The sequence below is a fragment of the Dipodomys merriami genome, unplaced genomic scaffold (genome assembly GCF_024711535.1).
Source record: "Dipodomys merriami isolate MVZ:Mamm:240054 unplaced genomic scaffold, mDipMer1.0.p SCAF_217, whole genome shotgun sequence".
NCBI lineage: Eukaryota > Metazoa > Chordata > Mammalia > Rodentia > Heteromyidae > Dipodomys > Dipodomys merriami.
In genome coordinates, this window is record NW_027203571.1 from 1,597,549 (window position 1) to 1,606,307 (window position 8,759).

Consider the following 8,759-nt stretch of genomic DNA (forward strand, 5'->3'; position numbering starts at 1 on the left):
ATCATGAGAAATGTTGATGCTCTATTTTTTCTCACTCCTATAGATGTTAATAACCCACTTCATGGAGATGTATGGCATAGGGCATTTTGATACAGTATCAGATGATTCTGAAGCGATACCACTATCCTTTTGACATCAGTCATTCTACATTTAAAGAAGAAGACATTGAATATCTTGAGTTAACTGATGAGGTCTTTAAAAGGCAAAAGTTAGAGCAGCTTTTCAGATTATGGATGCCATGAAATACCCTATTGGATTCAATTTCTGAGTGAGAAAACAGCTGTTTTCCATTATCCACCTAAGTATAAAACTTACTGGGACTTATTTTCTTTGCATTTTAATGTAAATGACAAAAGTGCCCATTTTTTGACTTTATTAGGGGACTCTTAGTATTACATAATTAAATAGTTGTCAAAATTCACTGAGCTGAATAGAGAACATAATTTATAATAATACATGGATGTATTTTATTAGTAAATACTGAAAAGGAAAAAAACAGTATTTCTACAGAAGATTCATCCTGGCAATAGTCACTTTACAGTAGGCTGGTTCTACCTGCCTTCTTTCAACCACATGCTATTGTTGAATGTGATATTGTTTTAGATCTACTCAAGAGCTATGGGGCTCATCTTGGATTCCATTAAAAACACATCAAAGTGCATACTGATATTACAACTTTTTAAAGATCAGAAATTATTTATTATATGGTACCAAAACACTAAATCACGTCCATAACAAATAAGGACTTTAATATTATTTTAAGCAGTTGTGCAAGAAGGTTCGAATTCAACAAAGAGGGACACCTCTTATACTTTAACAACTTCTTTGAATTTTCTCTTTATTGTCAAGATAAAAAAAATCTGGATCCACTTTAGTGAAAGTTTCCAATTGAACTCTTCGTTATGTGTCCCCTGCATCTAGGAATACATAGGATTCCACTTTGTTTTTAGATTGTTGGAGCAAGTTCCAAGACTTGCACATATAGTGAATGGAAGCCACTGGTTGATGTATGCTCCTGCACATGGCCACTGTTCTGGCAGGAGCAGACATAAGGACATGGATACTACTCAAGGACAAAATCCTTGGGAGCAACCGTAGGATTTTGAAGCCAACAAGGACAGAATGCACTTTCTGATACACTTTATGTTCCTGCAACACTGCCAAGGCAGCACCAGTGGCATCATTCTGTGCACCTCACATCCCTGTGGAAACCTTGGCAACAGTCCTCCAGGCTCAAGACCAGAAGATCCAGTGGGTTCATTCCAAGCTGTGATTGGTCCATTGCAAATATTGTGAGTGGTCTCTGCAGTCCATTACATTGCTGAGAGTTCCTGGTGACCTGCAGGACTGAGTGCTACATTGACAGTTTCCTTTAGGTTATTGCTCTGGGGTTTTTATTTTCTTAGCTAAGTTTAGGTAGATTTACTCCTTGCCATCTTAGCAGAAAGATGGAAGAACATAGTGTATTATCCTCAAGCTCTTCAGAGAAGGAGATTTTCAATGAACAAGATAGTTTGAAGGTGATCATTAGCTATGGCAGGAGATTTTCCCTGAACAATATAGCATGAAGGAGGAAATCATTGACTATGGAAGCTATGGATATGGAAAGTTGGCCTAGCACCACCTCGTAGTCAATAAGGTTGTAGTGAAAATAATCCTGAAGATGAGAGTTCAACAATTGTTAAATCAAAAATGAGATGGACAGGCCGGGAAGGTGGCTCAGTGGTATATGTTTGCCTTACATAAATGAGGCCCTGGGTTCGATTCCTCAACACCACATAAACAGAAAGAGCTGGAAGTGGTGCTGTGGCTCAAGTGGTAGAGCAGTAGACATAACCTGAAGAGTTCAGTGACAATGCCTAGGCCCTAGAGTTCAAGCCCCAGGACCCACAAAAAATTTTTAAATGAGATGGACATTATTAAGATTTTCCGTCACCCAAACATGATCAGGTCATACCAGGTGAGGGAAATGGATGAGCACAAATATTTGGTAGTGGAACTGGCCATCCAGAGACATCCTTAGACAAATGTGAAAATCATACTGCCTTTTCAAGAATGAAGTCAGGAGTTTATTCAAACAGATTGTGAGGACTGTGCACTTCTTTAATGAAACTGAAAATAACTGAAACATTAAACCCAATAACATCGTGTTGGATGACAAAGGCAATGTGAAGTTCAATGACTTTGGCATGAGCATAAGGATTTCCGTAGGGTAGTTGCTGAAGGACATATTTGGTACCTTAATTTTGTCCCTATAAAATATTGCTTCCATGAATATTACAATGGCTGCAAAGTAGATAGCTGGTGCGTGGGAGTCCTCATTTGTATTCTACAGGGATGGCAAATATCCCATTTGAAAGTATGAATTTTAACCTTATACAGGTAATTGTCTTGGAGGCCACATACATTTCTCCATTCATCTGTCTCCAAAAGAACAAAATATCATCTTGAAATGGTAAACTGCATAGCCAAAGCAGAGGCATAGTATACAACAAACAATGGAGATCAGCTCAACCAAATTGAGGGATATTTCCTATGTCCTGATGAGCCACTTGTAATGAGTTAAACCCTATTATTCTTGCACTCTTGTGTGAGATGAGGTACAGCCTGCCTGATACACACAAATCAATATTGGACAGGACATTCGATGAAATCATGGTCATAAATGTTTTGATTTTAAAAAAGTCTTAAAATAGAATGACAGCAGTGAAATTAAATCAGTGCCTTCAATTGTTTCAGTGTGCCCAACTCCTGCAGATAAATAGTATGTATATACGTATATATCACACAAATATATTACATATTAAATATATGTCCAAAACTTATTTTATACAAAATTAGGGGACAATGTTATTAGATTTATCCTTGAAAAAAAGATCAACAAAAATTAAAGATTGCTCACTTTGGCAGCACATATACAAAAATTGGAACAATACAGAGATTAGCATGGCCCTTGTGCAAGAATGACTCGCATATTTGTGAAGCATTCCTGATTTTAAAAAATAAATAAATAAAGACAGATAGAGATCCCAGTTTGAAGTGTGAAAGTAAGTGGAAGGCCCATAAATTCAAATCCTAGTACTGGCCCATAATCATACATTGAATTAATTTTTGTATGTCTTTTATTATAAAAAAAATAGTGTGCAGAGGGGCTACAATTAAATGAGTAAGGTAATTTCCTATCAAGTATATTTCCTATCAAGCATTGTTGCCTCCTCCTTTGTTTTTCCCCTACCATTCCTTCTCTCCCACCTCCACGAGTATTCTCCCCACCTCCGAAGTTCTAATGTTTGTTTTCAACGTAGGGTCTTGTACATTGCATTTTTACAATGGGTCAACCCGTATCCCTGTTTAAGCATTTTATGTTTTCCCTTACCTTCTCCAAATTAGAAAAATGTATATACAAGATGCAGGGTACCAGAATCAAATGCAGTGAAAACAGGAGTTATACCATGGGGGAGGTACAAAGAAAGCAACAAAGAAATCAATTTATAAATATGTTGGAAACAATCACAAGAAAGAAAAAATTATCTTGGGGTTCATTTCGCCTAACATCAACATGTCTAAAAATTTCTGTTTTTCTCAGACATATACTAGTTATTGCAAATAAGGGAAAACATGGGATCTATGTTTCTTGGGTATGGCTTATTTCACTTAATATAATTTGTTCCAAGTCTTTCCATTTCCTAACAAATTGGACAAAGAAATTCTATGGAGGCATGGAATTGTGTATATATACCACATTTTCTTGATCCATTCATCAACTTAGGGGTATCTGTGTTGGTTCCATATCTTAGTTATGGTAAATAATGCTGCAATAAACATAGTCGTGCTGGTAGCATTAGTATGATCTTGTTTGTGAACATTTGGGTAAATGCCCAAAAGTGCTAGTTCTGGGTCATAGGGGAGCTCTATGTGGAGTCTTTTGAGGAACCTCCATAAACTTTCCAAAGTGGTTGAATACGTTTACACTCCCACAACAATACAGTAAGGTTTTCTTCTATCCACATCCCCTCCAGAATCTGTTGTTATTAGAGTTCTTGATTATAGCCATTCTAACTGTGGTGAGATGGTACTTCTGCTCTTTTTATTTGCATTTCTTTTATGGCTAGGGAGGTTGAGCATTTCTTCATGTGTCTATTGGCCATCCTTCTTTTCTCTTCAGAGAAGTTTCTTTTTGAGTCTTTAGCCCACTTATTTAGTGAGAAGTGGTTTCTTTGAGGATTTGTTGTTGGGAGATATAATTTTTTGAGTTGCAGGTATATTTTAGATATGAGACTCTTTTCTGTTTAATGGCTAGTGAAGATCTTTTCCCAATCCATAGGCTTTCTATTGATCTTGTTAACTATGTCCTTTGCCATGTAGAAGCTCTGCAATTTCATGCAATCCCATTTGTCCAACCTTTCTTTGATTTGTTGTGTTTCTGGGTCTCCATTAAAAAAAAATTCGGCCTGTGCCAAGGAGACCTAGGGTTTCTCCTATTCCATCCTATTCCATCAGAGTGTCTGCTTTGACTCAGAAGTCTTTGATCCATTTGGAGCTGATTCTGGTGCAGATTGATATATAAGGATCTAGCTTTAGTTTTCTACAAGTGATTAACCAATTTTGCCAGCACAATATACTTAAGAGGCTTTCTTCCATTCTATTTTTTAGCTCCATTATCGAAGATTAGGTAGCTATATATCTGTAGGTTCATTTCTGCCTTTTCAATTCTATTCCATTGTTCCTGATGTCCGTTCTTGTGCCAGTACCAAGCTGTTTTAATTACGATGGCTTTGTAGTAGAGTTTGAAATTTGGTATTGATATTCCTTCATCACTGTTCTTTATGTTAAGGATTTTTTTTCTATTCTGGGTTTTTTATTGTTCTATATGAATTTTTGGATAGCCTCTTTAATTCCTTGAAGAAAGGGGTTGGAATATTGATAGGTATTGCATTAAATTGGTAGAAACCCTTGGAAAATATTGCCATTTTCACGATGTTGATCTTTCCAATCCAGGAGCATGGGAGGTTTTACCACTTTGTAAGTTCTGTTTTGATTTCCCTTTTCATGTTTTTAAAGTTTACATTATAGAGGTCCTTCCCTTCTTTGGTTAAATTAATTCCTAGGTATTTTTTGGGTGGGCTGTTATGAATGGAGTTGCTTTCCTGATTTCAACCACGCTTTTCTCATTGTTGGCATACAGAAAAGCCATTGATTTTTGAGGGTTATTTTTATACCCTGCTCCTTTGCCAAATTTTAAATCAGCTTGAGTAATTTTGGTGATTTGCTTTTCTTTTATGGCTAGAAATGTTGAGCATTTCTTCATGTGTCTATTTGCCATCTCCTTTCCTCTTCAGAGAAGTTTCTCTTTAAAACTTTAGCCCACTTATTTATTGCACAGTTGTTTCTTTGAGGATTTCTTGTTGGAGGTTTTATTTTTGTGAGTTCCAAGCACATTTTAGATATGAGATCCTTGTCTGTTGTATGGTTAATCTTCTCCTAATCGGTGGGCTTTCTATGGATTTTGCTAGTTATGTCCTTTGCCATGCACAAGCTCTGCACTTTCATGAAATCCCATTTGTGTAACTTTGATTTGTTGTGTTTCTGGGTCTCTAGTAAGGAAATTTTGACTTGTGCCAAGGAGACCTAGTGTTTCTCCTATTCTTTCCATTACTGTTTTCAGGGTGTCTGCTTTGACTCTGAGGTTGACAATTACTTTTGTAAACCGAAACTTGTTTGTTTTTTCCATCTTTTGTGTTCATAGGGGTGTCTGTATTATGTGTAAACAGGCTGTTCTACAAGGTATCTTTCAGGGTGGTAGAGTAGTTATTATATGGCTGTATGTATTTTATAACGACATAGAGCTTTCTCATGACTTACCTACATAAATCTTTTAATGTTATTTAAGGGCCAAGAAGAATGCCAAACTTACATTTTTGTGTCTATCTCCATCCTATTTCTCCCTATTGTCTAGTGGTTTATGTAACACTCAGCATAACTGACACTGGCACATGGAACAGACATGGACTTGATGGATCTTGGCTGTGAGATGGCCCCAAATACAGTAAATATCAGAATCAATGAGATCGAAGCAGTTGTCCAAGGTGCCTAGTTGTATTAACATCCTTGGCTTCCAATGGTCTCACCTGCCTCGGTCAGAAGCCTGTTAATGGTCTGTCACCATCAAAGCTCATACTGAAGTTTAACTATTCAATGTAGCAGTGTCAGGAGGTAGAAACCTTAAAAGATGTTTCAGTCATAAATGGATAAATGTTATCTCATCAACTCTCAAGGGACTAACGTTATCACTGTTATCAGTTGTTAAAAGCAACCTATGCCCCTTAATCCCTGTCATTCTAGCACATGCCATAATGCTGAGATCCTCTGTGATATGATGCACCTACGGGGCCTTGTCCCATGTGCTACCATGCTATATAGACTTTCCAGCTACTACTATTAGGCTTGAAATAGACCTTATATTCCTCATGAAGTATACAGGTTAATTGATTTTAAACAATGACAAAATGGACTGAGATTTTATTCCTTTTGTCTTTTTCATGGAATTGAGGATTAAACTGAGGGCCTTAAACTTACTAGGCACATAACTTGCCACTTGTGCCTACATGCACCCAACTCTTTTTCTTTCTTTCTCAGTTTGCTTTTCATATAGGATCTTGTGCTAACTTCACCCAAGTCACCCTTAGTACCCCATGCTCTTATACCTCTACCTCTCAATATCTGGGATTACATGACTGTGACACCACAGTTTGCCCATTAGACCATACTACTCTTTAGGGGAAAGAGATACAGATCCCTGAGATGTTTATGTGGGTTTGTGTGTCTGGTTGTGTGCTTGTGTGTGTGTGTGTGTGTGTGTGTGTGTGTGTGTGTGTGTGTGTGTGTGTGTGTGTGTATCCACGTAAACTGTTCTTGATGATTTACTTAGTACTGAGGGTGAATCTTCCTTAAGAATCTGTATTCTTAATTCATTCCACTGAAAAAGAAATATTTCTCTGTGTACTAATGGCTCATAACTATAATTCTAGCTCTTCAGAATGCTGAGATTTTTGACATTATTAATGTTATCCCAGGTATTAACCCAATGTTATACCAATGTTATGCCAGGTGAGCCAGGAAAAGTCCATGACACTCTTATCTCCATTTCATCACCAGAAAAGTCAGAAATGGAGCTGTGGTTTAAGTAATAGAGTAATATTATTGAGGAAAAACATAGGAATAGCACCTAGGCTTTTATCAAGGCTCAGGACCCATACATAATATCCAGAAAGCACTTGTGCTATTACAATGAGCTCTTATGCTATTGCAAGTCACAATTATGTCTAATGGATTGTCTCTACAGGCCAGTTGCAGTAAAAAAAATTTTTTTGTAGTGCTCACTTTGGCAGCACATATACTAAAATTGGAATGATACAGAGATTAGCATGGTCCCTGCACAAGGATGACATGCAAATATGTGAAGCATTCCATATTTTTTTTTAAAGAATCTTGTATTACTTCATAAGATATGTTCTTTCTGGACCATCTTTATGCCTCATTTTTCTCTCTGGAATGATATTGAAATAGAGAAAATATTCAGTGAGGAATTTGGTTTCTGGATCCCTCCCTCATTCATTATTGACATGTTCTGTCTTTTTATTTTTTGGCAGTCCTGGAGCATGAACTGAGGGCCTGGGCACTGTCACTGAGCTTCTTTTTTGCACAAGCCTTGCACCCTTTGACCTGAGCCACAGGGCAACTTCTGGCTTTTTCTGTTTATGTGGTACTAAGTAATTGAACCCAGGGCTACATGCATGCTAGGAAAGCACTCTACCACTAAACCACATTCCAAGCCCCATGTTCTCTTTTTAACATATGTCTAACATGTTTAGCTCTGTCCCATCTCTGAAGCCACGGCCATTGCTCTTGAATCTATCCTCAATTTAACTCCTAACTGTGTTTCATTACCTATAACTGCCAAAATATTTTCCACTCCACCCAAGGAACTATCTTTCATTTTCTTAAATTTCACACTTCATTGGTTAATGTCAAACAATAACTCAACATTACCAGTGTCTGAAATTGAGGACACTTAGAATAATAAATAGCTTTTTCCAATGTTTTTCTTTTTGTAATTCTGAGGATTCAACTCTGGTTTCTGCGCAATCCTTCAGCTCTTCAGCTCAAAGTGAGTGCTATACCAGTTGAGCTACAGTACCACTTCCAGCTTTCTGAGTGGTTTATTGGATTTAAACCTTTCATTCCCAGGCTGCCTTTGAACTGGGAACCTCAGATTTCATCCTCCAGATAGCTAGGATTACAAGAATGAGCCACCAGTGCCCAGATAATAAATAGCTTTTTTTTTGGGGGGGGGGTCCGGTCATGGGCCTGAACTCTGGCCTGGGCGCTGTCCCTCATCTCTTCAGCTCAAGTCTAGCACTGTACCACTTGAGCCACAATGCCACTTCCGGCTTTTTTTTTTCTGCGTATGTGGTGCTGAGGAATCGAACCCAGGGCCTCATGCATGCAAGGCAAGCGCTCTACCTCTGAGCCACCTTCCCAGCCCCAATAAATAGCTTTTAATGTGTATCAGGTGATACACAACAACTCAGACCCTTGGGAAGTCTTTTATCTTCCAGTCGGGCAGGATCTAACCCCACTATATGCTCTGGTAGATAACAAAATTAAACAGATTCTACAAATGTAATTAGTTCCCACAAGAGTTGGTATGAGTTATTTCCAAGGTGTGAGTGCAAATTAAGGCCTTTCTAGAAGTCAGT

General features: G+C 37.7%; 2 non-coding genes across 2 annotated transcripts; both read left to right on the forward strand.

Moving 5' to 3' along the window:
• Positions 1–2,894: 2,894 nt before the first annotated feature.
• Positions 2,895–2,998, forward strand: LOC138834509 (U6 spliceosomal RNA). The gene has a single exon (XR_011374153.1). It is a non-coding gene; the product is annotated as a U6 spliceosomal RNA (small nuclear RNA).
• Positions 2,999–7,372: 4,374 nt separating this feature from the next.
• Positions 7,373–7,476, forward strand: LOC138834507 (U6 spliceosomal RNA). The gene has a single exon (XR_011374151.1). It is a non-coding gene; the product is annotated as a U6 spliceosomal RNA (small nuclear RNA).
• The last annotated feature ends 1,283 nt before the right edge of the window (positions 7,477–8,759 follow it).